This window comes from Aquila chrysaetos, chromosome 2 (genome assembly GCF_900496995.4).
Source record: "Aquila chrysaetos chrysaetos chromosome 2, bAquChr1.4, whole genome shotgun sequence".
NCBI classification, from domain to species: Eukaryota; Metazoa; Chordata; class Aves; order Accipitriformes; family Accipitridae; genus Aquila; species Aquila chrysaetos.
The window spans coordinates 47,817,737-47,834,509 of record NC_044005.1 but is presented as its reverse complement, the minus strand read 5'-3'; the positions used below and the strand labels follow the sequence as shown (position 1 = coordinate 47,834,509).

Sequence of the window (16,773 nt, the reverse complement as noted above, 5' to 3'; positions counted from 1 at the left end):
GCTGATGTACTTGCCTATAAGCACATTAAGCCACATCAATGCACGCAGCTTATGAAACCATTAGTCGTTAGAACCACCACCACCTTACGTTTCCTCAGAAAAACTCGCCTTTAATGAGGTAAACGAGCAAGGCAGAGGAGTCAGGAGGATCCCGGCAGGCGCCGAGCCCAGCCCGGCGGCGGGAAGCGGGAAGCGGCCATCCCCTCAGCGGCGGCGGCGGGAAGCGGCCATCCCCTCAGGGGCCATCCCCTCGGCGGCGGCGGTGGTAAGAAGCGGCGACCCCGGCACCCCCCCCGGGTCTTCTCACCCCCTCCGTCCCCTTTCAATTTGCAATTAGGCGAGAGAAATCACGCCGAAACAGTGCTTCGCCAGCCCGGCGGGTGACTTAAGTGCTGCACCACGATAAATTGAATTCGGAAATCACTCTTCTTTAAGAGCTACGCATAAAGCAGTTCCAGGTCGCCAAGAAAAAGTGATTTTTAAGGTGTCTACTTCCACTCATGATAAAATTCACTAAGGAGTCCAGAAAAAAAACCCAAAAAACAGCAAAGGGAAACGCTCGAAAGATTTGAAGTAGAGATATAGGGCTCACTGAAACGGTCCCTTAAGGCTTAGCTCCAGATATAATCTTTCAAAAAGACTTGCCCGAGGACACACCGCTCAGATCTGCTCCTCCGGGAACGGAGGCAAAGGGCTACGGGAAGCAAAACTTGCAGCTCATTTTTGGAGACAAGGAGGGGGGAAGGGGAAACACCGGTTCCAACTCTTCAGTTGAAGCTTTACCTTCTTTCCATAGACCGCGGAAAAAGGAAAAAAGAAAAGGTCATCTAAAAAAAAAAAAAAATCCTGATAGTTGTTCACCTCAGAAGTACAAGAAGTTTTACTGGTTTTGCACAGAAAACCTGCTTCTGTTTGTAGCAGAAGTGAGCAAGTATGACAAAAGCACTTGAACCTTCTAAAGAAATAGGGTGCGTGTGTGTGTATATGAACACACACACACATTATTTCTAGCTGTAGACACGAGCACAGGAACACATTTCTAAATAAATATTGTGCCACTCCCTGACCAAAGTCTGGAAAAGTAAGTGTCATGCAGTATTAAGAGAATAATGAAGAAAGCAGAGTGGTATCTGTTTATGAAGATCTGAGATCAAAACATGAAGTCAACTCAAGTTACTCCATAAAGCAAAGTAGCCCAAGTATTTTGATACAGACACAACCTTGTTCTGACAGTGACAGAACATCATGACAAGACTAAAGTGTTATTAATTGTATTATTTAAACTGTAGTTAGATTTATGCAGAGGATGGCCGGGGCTATCTTGAAGGATTCAGTGCTTCTTGTCTTACTCCGATTTGGAAAAAACATTTTTATTTTAAAACTTTCTAGAGGAAGAATATATATACACACCACTGAATGTATACGCTCTGTTTCAGTTTTGCCTTTATCATGTCTGAGAACTGAAAACTTTAAACCCCACATAGTTTCCTCACCTCTTATCAAGTTGTAAGTTCTTAATGAACTGATTTCCAAAAACAGAAGTCAAAGCCACCATTTTTATGAACCTTCCTTCCCCATTTCACACACTCTCAAACAACCTCTCCCGATTACACTGTTGGGATATTTGTTTTACTTAATACAGATGAAGCCTTAAATATAGAACTAATGTTAAAATGTTAACTAAACTTGCTGTTAAATGTGTCGTCTTTACCACAACAGAAGCAATAGGGTAAAAAGTCATACTGTTCTTCTGTGCTTCTACTCTAGATAAAATCCTAAAAATATATTTGCTCTGTAAGGAATACATACCAAAAGAAAAAAAAAATCTGCTTTTTAATCATAATTTTCTATTTTTGGATCCTCCCATCAAGTTCAATAGAAAATTACATCCCAGACAATAAATGCTATGGGATAGTTGAACAAGTCCTACAGGAAAGTGCTATATTGATGTTTCATTATATTCCATAAATTTAAGAGTAATCACCATGTAGTCCTATTACTTTTTGATGGACGCCTATAATCTTCATATCCATTAAATGCCATATGGATCTTCTTCAGCGGGCAGAGGTTCCTCTAAATCTGTGACTGTAGATTTCATGCACCATAGTCTTACCTTCTTCAAAACTCTTGCTACAGGGTTTGTTTTACCAAACGCTGCAAGGGATCAGCTGGCTGGACTGCTGTGGGGTCCCTAAGCCCCAGTGCTGCTGCAGGGTCCGACTATTCCGAGTTTTACCCATCAGTGTCCTTGGAGCGCGGTGTCAGTCCTCCAGTTTCCCTACGTAGCTACGGAGCAATTAAAGCAGCACACCACCTGCATGGGTTGTGTAATACTCATCCCTACTGTTCGAACTGATCCTACAGTTCTGCTCTTGTTGTTTCTACCCTTGAGGGAAACACAATCAACCTTGCAATTCCAGAGCATGGTTTGTAACGTGATGTATTGGCATAAGCTGCGGTACAGACTATGGCTGGAGCTTCACACCCACTGTGAACCAGGGGCTATGCAAAGCGAGACATAACCTCCAACACAGCAAGTCAGAACTTCATGGTTGATTTAGTGACTCAACTCTTGCTCGATGCTTCTCAAATTATTCTTGGACTAGCTAGTGTGGAAGAGAGTGAGTCAGAAGTTGCTTGCATATTTCATCTCCATCCTTACCAGCACAGGGCAAGCAAAAAGCAAAGAAAAAGAATGAATTAACAATGGCAATGTTTAGAAACAAAACCCAAACTAACCTTGCTGATAGCCTAGTTCCTCCTTATACCCTAAAATGACACAGACGCTGCCCACTATCTTGACATGGTGACCCACCTTTATTGCCCTCTCATCCAACATGAATGGCAGTCACATCAGTTCTAGCCAGGGCTTGGTGCAGGTAGTTCAGATGTAGGCATCTCCAACGTGATCTATTTCTCTGTCACCTCTGTCCTGCTCTACTGCAGTATGATTTTAAACCTATCTGGCCACTGAAGGTAACGCAGAAGGCAGTGGCAAGGCAACGACCAGCATTCTGATCCTTACGCCTGCCTGTGGAGGAGCAGTTTAATAGAATAATCTTGGCTTTAAAGGTCACAGGTAGCAAGAGATCATACATCCAAACCACAGCCTTGACCCTTACTGCATTGCATTGATTGTGCATCCTCTTTTGTTCCATTTCTGCCAAGTTAAATAGTATGATCTCAGAAGGGAGGTATTGCTTTGTCTCACAAAATGACTGAATTTTAACAGCCATTCAACAATAAAATCAAAAAAATGATTACTGCTTGCCGAGTACCTGCAAGTAGAGATTGAAAGCCCAAGCAAGTAAAAGCATTTCTTCATCTTATGAAACTCAGGGCATTGTATGTATAATGAAACGCCATTAAAGATATTTGTTACTGTAATACAGAGAAAACAAGTTAATCAGAAATAGCACAAGTGTCAGGAGTACACAAGATGGTGGCAAGGAAGCTTCTCATTTCTGTCCTGAGGGGTAGCAGCCATGCATTTAGGGAGTAATTTACCAGCTTAATGCAGTAGCTCAATAACAGTTTTAGTAGTCTATACAGTATATAAATCTATAGATTCTTTACCCTACAGGAAAACAGGTCATAAAGAAAGCAAAAGCAAGTAAGACAGATCACAGAGTAGTGGCATATGGTTATAGTAGATCAAATGTAAGACTGTTCTTCTAACCACAGCTACCTGAACTTTCGTAACATCAACAGGCACAGAAAGAGAGCCTGCTCCCTCCAAAAGGGCCAGAGCACTACCCTAGATTTAAAGGCAGTGCATATTGCCTATTCTATTGGGGTTAGTATGTCTAATGAGTAGGGCAACAAGAGTATTGATTAGATGTATTATTTTCTTTTGTTGGCAAAGTCTACATAAAAAATGAAATTCAACAAAGACTTCCAATCAGGGGCAAAAGCAAGGGCAAAACCCACTAGCTTCATTTCATATCACCCACACATCAACTTCTCAATACTAACCTCGAGTCATTAAAATAAAATTGATACTCTAGAGAACTGCGGGGGGGGGGGGGGGGGGGAACAAAAAACACTAGAGCTCAAGTAGCAGACCTTAAGATGTGATGTTAAAAAAAAAAAACCACAAAACCCCACACCCCGTAGTTTTACACTAGTAGTCTTGCCCGAAACATTTTTAGTGTAGCTATGATAGCTTTTTGCTTTTTCCAACTGTATTAGCTGTTTAAGAGGTATTACCTCCTAATGAGAGAGTTTCCATAAAAAGTAGGAGCACATTCCTCATTTGGTTTAGAAACTGAAAAATTAAAGAGTTTCCTTTCCTTTGTAATACTAAAAATTCAGAGTATTACACTATTAGAGGGCAATTTCTAGTTCCATTACTAACAGTGGTATAAAGCCTGTGTGAATTCTTCATGTTTTCTAGTGTCTGTGTTATCCTACTAAAAATCAAATGCAACATCAGGGCCTTTTGTAGAAGACATGCTCTTCTTCCTCCAGTGACCTTTCCTCTGCTGCTGCTCACAGTGCTTACTGCTAGGCTTAAATAATTAAACACACCTAAGCCTGAAGTGGTTGCAGAAATGCACCTACATTTGAAAAGTACTATTTAGACAATAATTTGTAGAACAACAACTGGAGGCCAAACGCTTATTCTCATGAACTGACATCCTTATTGGAACTACCTACTCATTTCCATTGCCCGAGGGCCTGGACAAGATCATGAAAGCAGCCTTCTAGTACACCAATTACAGTTAAACAATATGGAAAGAAAGATAGATACAACTATCAGCAACAGTCAGAAGTAAAAGAATTTAAGTGTTAAAAGCTCAGGCATTGTTTCTGATAAAACAGGACAACACTCTCACTGTACAATAGACATTTAACCTGGACAAAATAACTTTACGAAATTATTACTTACATTGCATTTAGAAATATGTGGTATTTTCTCAATTATTCATAGATTTAGAAAAATCATTACTTTCCCAAATACACTTTCTCCTCCCTCAATACAACACAAAACTCACTTCCACTAGCAAAGTAAGTGTTTATGAAATATCAGAGTAATAGCTTTACCCATTTCTACTTCCTCTGCATCCAAGACGATCACTTTATTATATTTTTGCTCCTGACGTTTCCCTCCCCATATCCAAGAGCGTGAAGGGGAAGGTGGTGGCAGGGAAGCATATTTCTTACTGACACCACCAGAAAGACTTCAAACTGGGTCATCCCTAGCTAGAACAAAGATATAGGTTTATGTCTTATGTAGATAAGAGATGATGAAATAAGTTAGGCTTCTCCACTGCTAGAACTCAGAAGCTTCCACTAAATTCCAGATGGAAAAAAATCATTGAAATGCTCATGATTCACAGCAAAGCTCTGATTCCAAATGGGAAATTACATTACATAAATATAAGTATTTGGGACAGAACTTTTACTAAGTTCCCCCTGTCTTTCTACATTCCTTAAACACATCTAGTAGAACATACACATCCCATATATTAAATGAGGTGTTTCATAAACAGACTTAAAGCTAATACTCTTGGAAAGTTTCACACAAGTCTTCACAACGAGGAACTCATGGGATCAAGGCAATTCCACCCTCCCTTTCTAAACTTCTAATCTAACACTTCCCATACAGGAAAACAGAACAATTAACCCCACTTGCCTGGTGGCAAATACTCCCCTTGAGAGGAAAAAAGTTCAGATGTAGGCAGAAATGCATCTCTCTAAAAACAGGACAAATCTAAAGCAGTAATCCCCAACTTTTGACGATTCACTTAGAAAGTGGTATCCCAAGCCAGCATACTACAGAATGGAGTCGATTTATCTGGAGACAGGTGCGGAACTTCTCTATTCATCTAAATGAAAAGAAAGATCTTGCATCTCCGCCTACTTCAGAAAAAGAATATAATAAGAAGAATTAAGGCAGATTAAGAGACTCTTTTAGGCAGCTTAAGACCCTTAAGCACACTTTGCCAAGCCAAGTATTTATAATATAAGAAGTCTCCTAGTTACCTCTCTCAACTGTCACTGTTTTCAGTATTGCATAAAGCTGCTTAAACTATAAAGCTGATTGTCAAGGGAATCCCAGTCTGATGGGATCTTTTGTGGTTTGAAAGGGTTGTGACTTCTGTAAAAGGAGGGCATCGGGTTACCGCAGCAAGCCCTGAATATCAATGACAAAGGAGGAAAAGGAAAGCTAACAAGTCAGGCTATACTGTCTCTCCCTTACTACTCAGCTCAATCGCATGGTAGTTGCAGGGCAGGGCAGAGCCAAGAAGGATTTAGGGCAATCCTTGCTCCCCTGAGGCCACTTTGTTCTCCAGTAAACAGTACAGATAACTCTGCTGCAGGTCACAGGAAAACAGGAAGTGCCACTGAGCAGCACTGCTACACGCAGCCCACTCCACTGCAAGCATCCACTGAAACTTCGGAGGCAAAACACGCATGTGGATCAGGCGTGATACGAAGGGGAGGAAGAAAGTGCATGGTATTTACTGCCTGACAACCAGGTTACATTAAGCCAACCATACATTAATTCAGCCAAGTTCCTTTGCGTATTCTAGAGCTGATAATATAAAGCCATTCACGATTTTCTTTTTTAGTCACTAAAAATCTTCAAAGCTTGCACAATTTTGACTTACATTTTTCACCAGAAGACATGTGGGTGATTACATAAAAATTGCCACAGTCAAATATTCTAAGATCTAGCTCACAAACTCCAGAAACTGTAATACTTGGTTTTCCAGAAATGAATTAAAATACTGACCCTTGCAGTTACATTACTTCACACACTTCCTTTACAAGTTTTCAATGCATCGGTCATTTTGAATGTTATCTCTGGATTCTTAGGCTCTTGCATACCTATATATTAAATTACCTCTTCTGGATGTCCTCAGTTTGCTTCAGACTTCCTGAATTCAGTTGATCCAAATGTTAACTATTGTGAACCCACCACTCTCATCATTCTCCCAACAATCCCATCTAAACGCAAGTTTAGCACATACCCGTATGAACTTCTAACCATACAAGCAGTCTTGTTTTCCTGGGCCTGCACCCTTCTCCAGCTCACACACTCCTTTCGCCCAAATGTGGCCTAAACTACATCTCTCACCTCATTTGTTTTCAGAACTAGATTGCACTTCCACCCAAGAGGAATGATTGCATAATTGAACAGATAAAGAACATGACTTTAATATTTACAACCCCATTGCAATATAATAATTGAAGAGTCTGTGGTGAGGCATTCATTATTCCCAGGAAGATATGTTCTTACTTGGTATTTACTCAATATATATTCCGTTAAGGAACTGTAGCTCAAATTTCCTATCAAAGTCCAAGGCTTAAGTTTCCAAAGCTTTTTCAAGAGAGATCCAAATCCCTCATGGAGTTTTGATAATGCTACTCCGGTTATTAGCCCTGCTCTATCTACCCTTGTTCAAAATAAAAATGCAGACTTGGGACCTGACTAAGTGGCATTTCTGAAGCATATGCTTGAGATGCTTAAAAGAATGTTCTACAACCCATTTTTCCCCACCCAAACTGCAAAAACACATTTTCACTGCACACAAAAGTAACATTTTCTTCCATGTGCAGTCTGTACAATGCAATCCCTCCTTGTACCCTTACAAGATTATGAAACTACTTTTGTCTTTGGGGTAATCGTTGCACTATTTTTCCTTCCTACTTTGAGTTCACCCATTCCGCTCTTTTGTCTTCAGTTTTTACTGTTGCATCTTCTGCTTTCTAGAAGGCAGCTGCTCTTGCAGGTTTTAAGTAAATTGTAGGTAGATCATTTCACTTTGAAGTGCCTCATTTTCTTCCTGAAATAACTGAGGGTACAGTGGAGATTTATAGGTTTACATGAAATGCACAGTTATTATAGTGAGTAGCTCCAGAGAAAAGCCTATAAATAAAAATAGGTTGAAACAAACACAGCCTCAATGGGAGAACCTCTGTAGAAAGGCCTCATCTCAGAACATTCACCTGCTCTTTGTCCCTTCAACTAGAAGCTGCATTGATGCTTTCAACATGCTTAACTGATTAATAATGGGGGCAGGGGGGAAAATCACACAGGCAAAGAAGTGCCATCCCTAGCTTTACCTAGTAATTCCAAAACGATGCCTTACTGGTTTATAAAAACTGGTGATCCACCACATATGTAGCACAGAGTGTCACTTTTCTCATTTGCCAATTTCTTTCTGGGACAGCAGAAAAGACTGTAAAGATTATATTACTAGTAGTAGATAAATTAGAAGAAGAAAGCCAAGATTATATGGAAAACATGCCCACTGCTTGATAGCCCCATGTTGCACTGATAAGATTTTCCCCTACGACTAAACAATATAAACGGGAGGATTCTTTTGCTCCCACAGAGAGTTAAATCGAATCAAGCAAACATTTGCAAAAAAAAAAAAATTTACTGTCCTCCCACCTCACTTGTCTGTATCTTTACCTCATACCAATTCAGCTATTTCAGAGGAGCTAAACAGAGAAGGATATAACCCTGTTCTTACTCTTGTAAACAGAATGAACAACAGGACTGGAACTGACAGTCTCTAATTACTAGTACGTGCTGGACTTCATGAGCACTTGACGTAAATTTAACCTACCAAAACAACATCTTAAATTATTGAAGAGGTTAGAATAATGGGCCTCAAGGAAAATCTCCCTGACATGGGTTGCAAGCTCAAAGCTATGTCAAAAATGCAACAAGAGAAGCCCTTTATATTTGCAGTTACAAGCCTCACTTAAGCATGCTGTTGTTTTACACTGACATTTCTGCTAGCCTTGGCAACGCACAAAGTACAGAGTACCTACCATTGATGGCCAGTTGAGTAAAGCAACTTTGGCAAGTTACAAAATAATTGTTGTCCCTATGAGAAAAGTTTCTTCAATACACGCTGGGAAGAGACCTAGATTCCTTACTACAATTCTGCTTCTGCAGTACATGTTTCAAGAAAGAAAGTCTCCAGTTTCTGAAGAAATCTCTGCCCACCACCCTCCTCCAGGATCAATAGGATTCTACCTTACGTAACCACTCTGAGTCTGGCAGCAAGAGCTCTTGCATGGCAGCATCTTGCAGATTTTTGAGAACACCAAACAGTAAGTTTCCTCTTCAGCAATATGAAATAACTGTGGAAAACTCAGCATACCACTTGGGCATTTGAATCAACTTTGAGAACATCACTATCACTATCTTACAAACCTCAACAGTAACAGTCTCTAGAAGCAAATACCTGCATATGTATACCATGCTCTCAACACTCCTCTTTTGGACCACTCCTAAAAGCTACAGTGTCTAAGTCAACATTTTCTCATGGTTTTTTGTTATACAACTTAAGAAAAATACATGATCTTTTGTATTAATTTCATAAAAACATAAGGAACTCCTACTACTAAAGGCAGCCGCCTTGGCTACCTCAGTCTGTGGAAGGCCAAATAACAGGTAGCAGCACCACAAAGGCTGTCTTCCCTAAACTATCTGAGTAACTGTCCTTTTGAAAAGCAAAGAAATTAAACAATCTCCCAAACAAACTCCATTTTCACACTTCCAACTAGGAGTACTGAAAGCAGAAAATTAATTGGTTTTAATCTGCTGCTTAAGAGTTTTGAGTTTATCCAACATGTTTATTTGCCAGCCCAGGAACTGGAATTTTGGGTTCTGATTCTCCTTCATCCCTAAACCTTATCCTTCAACACAGAATGAAAAGAAATGGGAAGGACAGCAATGTAGTGGGGGGGGGGGGAAGGGGGGGAAGTAATTTACTGCAGTCAACTAACTTGTCAACTGAAAGGATATATTTGTAACTTCTTTTTTTTTTTTTTCTTAAGTGGCTAAAAGCAGTAAATTTTACTTGCTATTAATTCTCTTAAAGTAAGAGATTTAGGAACACTAACTCTACCCACAGGAATTTCCAGTGATCCTACCATTTGTCATTAGGGAAGTACACATTCATAAGCAGTGTGGGTTTACTGATAAACTACTCTTTTCTGGCTCCTCCTTTCAAAGCCAGGCCCAAAGTCATCACATTAGCTTAAGACAATATTGCAGACCAACACAATGAGTCAGCAATCAAAACGACACGTTCTGCCATCCCACAGAGCTTGTTGTTTTGGTTCAAGTCCTGGAACTGCTGGTACATCTCCTCTCTCCCATCCTCCCCTTGCTTGCATGCAGCTGCAGAGCTCCAAGATTGACATACCAGTTGTCAGCCCAGCTTGTTTCAGAAGGAAGGAGGAATTCATGTGTAAAGTACCCTGGATCTTGGAAACACAGCAACATGTGCTGGAGAAGCTTAGTGCCTGGTTGTTGGCTGACTTCAGCAATGAGAAAACGAAGCTGCTCGATTAACTGGAACTAAGTGAAAAAGAAATATCAGTTTTCTTTACCTTCCACTTATTCTTAGAACAACATTTAGAAAATTCAGCTCATAAGAATCTCATTGTATCCATATTCCCGCTGAGAGACTTTACCTACGATACACTCACTGCAAGACCCATGCGGGCCTTCCCTTCCTATTCCAGCAAGACGCACAAGGCGTAGTAGATTGAGCCCATACAAGCACCCCAACGGTACAGAGAAGAAAGCATTCTCCCCGTTAGGTGAGATCGAAGGTGTATGCAATATTACACTATGAAATGCAATTAAAATGGAAGTGCCACTAAAATGAAACACTTGACATTCATTTTACAGTTTTCTAACTGAACATTAAAAAGCCCCCACACGGTCCAACTGGTGCTAAAGCCTGTTCCCACATAAAACCTGCTAGCACCGAGTACTATCCATTTCCATTCTTGCCATAAGAATAGCAATGGTATTAGAAACCCAAATCCATCCTGTGATATAATGTTATATACAATATTGTATATTAGAAGATGTACAAACAAAAACAAAAAATAGAAAATATGACAGTATAATTAGGAAATCAGAATTGAAATTCGGGAAGAGTTCTCATCAAAATCTACTAAACCAATATAAATACTTAAGTGGGGGGGGGGGGGGAGAAGCACAAGCTTTCCTGTTTAGTGAATCTATTAAAAATGTAAAATAACCACCATTTGCTTTAGTCTGCAGTATATAAGGAGATAATGCTACATGCAAAAAAATCCACACCAGTCTTACTTCAGTAGGGTTGATGATCAACAGAGATAGATGATTAACAACATCTGGACACCCTATCAAGAGAGCAGCGACATCTTTCTTCTCCAGCATACAGGTGACTACCCTCCCACTCAGTTTAGGGCAACACACTAAATTATACCCTACACATCAGAATATGTAGAAATACCAATGGAACAAATGTGTTGTCTTTTTCCCCAGAACACGAAAGTTGTTTCATCTCCAGGCAGAACGTTCCTTCCCTTGCTTTCATCCAGTCAACATCTCTGCTTTGATGGTCTCATTACATACTTCAATTCTAAAACCAGGCTCTAAAAATCAGGAGTTGTCATTTCTCCACACACACTTTTTTTTTTTTTAGCCCTCATTACACACAGACCCATAGTTCCCCATAGTTAAAAGAGAGCATAGCTCATTGCCTGGTGAAATAGATTCATGTGCTATATGCAATAGGGCTTGAGGAAAGTACCATGAGGGCAAAATGCATCCTGCCCAGAAAGATTTGTTTGTCGTAATCATATAGAGTAAAGGCACATGCAACACAGAGCATCACTTCCAGAAAATGAGGGGAAACACACCTATAACCAGTTCTGCTTTCTTCCTTAATCCCCCTTTAAAGCTATTATGCAAAACCAGTGGGAAATAGAGGGACTGACTGACAGGATGCAATAACATGAAGTGATTTGATTACTCTGAAGCAGAGCCTTTTCATTAAGTTTTTAGCTTTACAACACAGGATCTATTACAAGAAGGGTCATTACACTTCTTTGTACCAAATGGATCAAAGGTCCATCCTATTTGATGTGTCCTTGTAAATATAAATCTGACGTAAGTCCCCTTTTCTTCACATACATTACGTATGTATACATACAAATACAAGCCCCTCAACATCTGATTATTCAGTAGAACTGAATTTTGAGCCATGTCTTTTTACACTAAATAACCAGCTATGCAGTCTTTCAAATAGATACCATATCCTTCAATATTAGTCATTCATATTCATATAATTGAGAAGGAGTGAGTACCTAGCAATTCCATTTGGAGAACGATGCATCTTTGAAATGTATTTACAGATGGTTTTCTCACCTCCTTGGGAATGCTAAGTACTATCAGTGCAGCAATAAAAAAAAGCTCAACTACAAGAGCTCCGATTCTATTGCAATGCAATGGTATTTTATTTCTATTATTTAATGGAAAGAAGGGAAAGGCTACAGAGTCATACTGTTCCTGCAGAAACTGCATTGGGGAGGGGGAGGAAGTGTGCAGGGGGAAGATAAGTGCCAGGTTTAAACACCGAGTTGCACCACAGCCGTATGATTGATAGATCTCCAGAAATACTGGAGTGCCATGAACCATGCTGGATGAGACATTTACTTTGGTCACCTCAGCACTTGGTAGCACCTCCATCCCAAAAATTCAGGGCCCACAAGAACTCATTTGTGATTGGGACTCTGTTCCATATGAGTTTTTACTGTTTGGCCCTACCTATTTCATAAATTCTGTAGCTGGAAAAAAAAAAAAAAAAAAAAAAAAAAAAAGCATCAGCATTCAAAAGGTTAATGAGAAGCAAACAGATGAACTTCACATAAGTGATGCACAAATCCTCAAATTTCCATTCTGCTACCTTCTACTTCCGCTAACAGCAGCAGAAGCAGCTTTTTACTTACATATTCATCATTCCAGAGCTGACTAAATGCAGAGAAAAAAACAGACAAGATTTATGAAAAATATGGAGACTTCTAATGAAGGTATTGTATGAACTATACTTCTTGCCCATTCTAGATACTTCCCAAATATTTTAGCTGGTTTAATAAAAAGAATTCTCTCCCTAGAAATTCTAATACCTTTGAAATGAAAGGAGCTTTATAGTGCTACTTAACTAACATTTTCCAGCAGTATAGATCATTATTGTCCAAGCATTTTTTTGTTACTGTGCAAATGCCAGGGGGAGGGAAAAAACCAAAAACCCACAAACCGAAAAAAAAACCCCAAAACCCCAAACCAGAAAAGGAAGTAAAAAGGGGATGCCAATTACAAGCACAGACTTTACAAACACCACACTCCATATGCACCCAGTACTCATGTTTTAGCTTTTTTCCCCAGCTCAAAGCAGCAAGCAGGAGACAGAGAAGGAAACAGAAGGGGCAGACAAACCCCTGGACTTACCTTTTGTACAGTCCCTCTGTAAACTTCTCCGAAAGAAATTTAAATTCCTCCAGCTGCATTTGATTCTTTTCGCTTTTCTCTTTCTTGAGTCACACAGAAGCAAAACAATTAGTTTTCAGAGGTTCCATTTACTGCTCTTCCATCCCCAGCAAAACGCGTCCAGGAGACTATGCCAAAAGTAAGCCCAGAACTCAAAGGCAATTGGAAAAGGGAGCGTAGGGACCAGATTGTGAAATTCGGTAGCTCGAGCACAGAAATATCCTACTGTACGATATACCTGGCTCCTCGCTCACCAAAAAACTGTAGCGCAAACTGTCAGTAGTAGCCTCCAATAGCTGCTGTGTGTGCTGCAGATGGTATGTCTCACTGTTACCTTCCCAGATGGGTAGAGGATTCAGAGAGCAGCAAAACCAGGGGGTCGCCTCCAAACCAGGTGGATTGCCAGCCCCTCAGTCACTCGGTCCAATTAATCAAGGCAAGAACAGCTCAGTCACCAGAGGTATCTCCTTCCAGGGTGCACAGGATTATGGCAAGGTTATTAATCTTGCTTTGCTGCATCCCCCCCACCCCCTACATTCAGCAGCCTGCACCGAGATGATTGCCAGCTCTGTCTCTGTCCCTGTTCTACTGCATTTTGCTCAGCCCTCTGTTGCTGCAAGTGAAACACAGAGGAGGGAGGAATACTAATAAGGTGGTTAGCTACAGTTTCTTTAAGGCATTCTACATACTGCCTGCTCGCGTGTGTACGTGCGTGTGTGTGTGCGGGGGCATTTTCCGTGGGGCGATCTGGATTTCTTTGCAGCCGAAACAGGACCTGTTTCTACATCAAAGTCTGAATTAATCTGGATTATCACTTAATGAATATCAGAGCCAGCAATTGTATTTTCCTTGGGATAAGAGGAGGGTAGTAAATGGTCTAGAAGATTAGGATGGCAGGACTGGGGGGGGGGGAATGGGGGCTGGTGGTGGTGTATAAACCACGCTACACCCAGAAGAGCGCGTTAGGTTAGAAAATTTGTTCCGAAGCAACTCGGTTTAGCACTATTTTAGAAGTCATGCTTATATCCTGTACCAGTCAGGATTTTAAAATCAGCACTGTATTATCCATCTCTAGATTAGACAGCAATATGCAGAGTCAAGTAAATATTTTTAGAAAAGAAAGGATTTCTGGCAGGAAAAGAAAAATTTTGAAAGTCAGTGGAGGCAGACATCCAGCACTGCATTTATGAAGGTGCTTGAAATTCCCTCCTTTACCAAGAATTGTTCTGCTGAAACCTTTCACTTGTGAAACGAGTTTGAAGTTCTCAGTCCAACAGCCAAAACAGATTTTCCATGTATTGTCCAAGCAGCTGACCTACATCGGTGCAGGAGCGTGGGTATTCTGCTGTGGCTAGTGCAAGCCCTAGCTGTAATTCATTCCCATGAAATATGAAAACAGTCATATTGCCTTTGTTTTCCCACAGGTAGTTTGGACCTTCCACATCAGGTTCAGCATGCAAGCACTGCTGTCTCACTTGGCATCCATAATTCCAACTTTTTGCAGCAGACAACACTTTGAGACTCCTTCAGGAACGTGAAAGCAAAAATAAACCATTCTTCAGATGCAGCTTGGGGATTACTACAGTAAGTTATAACTGTGTGGGACTGGTAAGGAACCAGTTCATAGGTCTGAATAACCAAATACACTTGACAGAGCTCCCTATTGAATGAGCTAGTGAAATGAGTCTGGTGCTTTGGATCACAAAAAGAGCTACCACAGCAAGTTCTAGCAACTAAACTGTGATTGTACAAGCACAGAGACAGAAATGCCGGTGTAGTTTTAGATAGCCCATCCGTAGGGAAGCTGGCAAGGAAGCCGGGGTGCACTGACCATGGCAGTATTCCTGTCACTTTAGCACAGAGGACTGCAATCTAATATGGCACTGTCTGTAAGCACTGTTGCCACAATATTTAATAGTAACACTGAGTAAAATCCTTCTACTGGTGAGTAAACCCTGCAGTTTTGACAGCCAGTGAACTTACAAAACCACATAGCACGAAAAGGCTGGATCTTCATGGTATACGGAAAGAGAAATATAGGGCACTGTAGGGAACTGTTTCAGAAGATGGAAGACCAGCCCTGTTCCACTAATCACGTGTAGTCACTTGGGCTTTTGTTCACTTTTTCAGCTTAACTTGCATTATAATTTAAATCTAAAATGATTTATTTATATGAAAGTCCACAGAACTAACAGGAGACATTGTAAATGGTAAATGTTTTTTTTTCTTTGCTGCAATTATTTCTCTTCTCCACAACCCATCCTATTCCCAACACTGCGTGACACCTTGTATTTGTGTTTAAGCTGCCTAAGTCAAGAAAACAGCAAACAGCATTCTCATTTATCCACAACGATAACTGAGCCTATCCACACAGGAACATGAGCAGCCACAGTAGCTTGGGCTGAAGGTCCATCTAGCCAAAATTTTGCCTGTGTTGGTCACTGTCACAGACAACCATCAGATCACGGGAAGCAAATAGTGATATTTCCCAAGTACACCGAACCAACCTCTAACTGTCTGTGCCGTAAGAAGTTGCAAGGTCAGAGACAGGAACACTCTGAGCACTTGGGTACGCCACTCACAGCTTTATAATCTTCTGTCATATGCTGCCTGGACTCATTTCTTCACGCTGAGAAGCCCTGATGTATTTAACTGTCCCTCATATCGACTTTGCTCTATTCACTTGAGCCCTCTTGTCACAAACCTTTTCCACTTCGTGCAGTGTCCAAAATGCCACAGGCATGCCACAAGCTTATAGCACTACATTGATACTGTTTTGAGAACACATCATCCCAGAACACATGGTAACAAAACTAATGGTTCATGTTCTACTTTCTAAGACTGTGGCAGGAGTAATTTGGCTACTCTCAGAACATTAACTTTATCAGTGAAGTAACATTTATAGTTCTAACCAGTCAGCTCAGCTTTCGTAAGTCAGACCTCATGTCTAGACCAGAGTCCACTGTGGACAGGCTTTTCCACCACCTTAAGGTTGTTTTTCTAGGTGCAGTCAGGATCTCTTGAGTACATAAAAAAGTTACACCAAAGCTAATTAAACTAATTCATACATCTAATGTTTACAATCCGTTGGACTGGAACAACAGCAAAAAATTAAACTGACTTGCATTCTAATTTCTATGACACAGATTACACGTTAAAGAAGAAGAAAAAAAGATTAAGTGTTGTGCAAGAATAAGTTATTGTTAATAGTATCTTCCAGTTATTGCTCATCATAATCCCAAAAGTGCAGGCAAGGACCTCCGTTCTACCTGATCTATCCTTACATCTGTGTTAAAACCACACCACCCGCTAATTACGTTCATGTTAATCAAAAGGAAAAAACACCTTTTGCACTTCCAAGGGTTGGTTGCTTTCTGGTTTGGGTTTTTGTGGGTTTTTTTGTTGTTTTTTTTTTTTTTTTGTCCCCCCAGGGGGCAACCTATGTAGCACTTTGGACAAAACATCTCATCAGT

General features: G+C 40.5%; 1 protein-coding gene across 3 annotated transcripts in view; it reads right to left on the bottom strand.

The window, feature by feature from the left end:
• Positions 1-14,018, bottom strand: part of LRRC4C (leucine rich repeat containing 4C) — a 554,412-nt gene extending 540,394 nt beyond the window's left edge. For all 3 annotated transcript variants that reach the window (XM_030002049.2, XM_030002023.2, XM_030002038.2), the window contains exon 1: positions 13,262-14,018. The gene's annotated coding sequence lies outside the window, so the exon portion shown is untranslated. The remainder of the gene's footprint in view (positions 1-13,261) is intronic.
• Between the last annotated feature and the right edge of the window lie 2,755 nt (positions 14,019-16,773).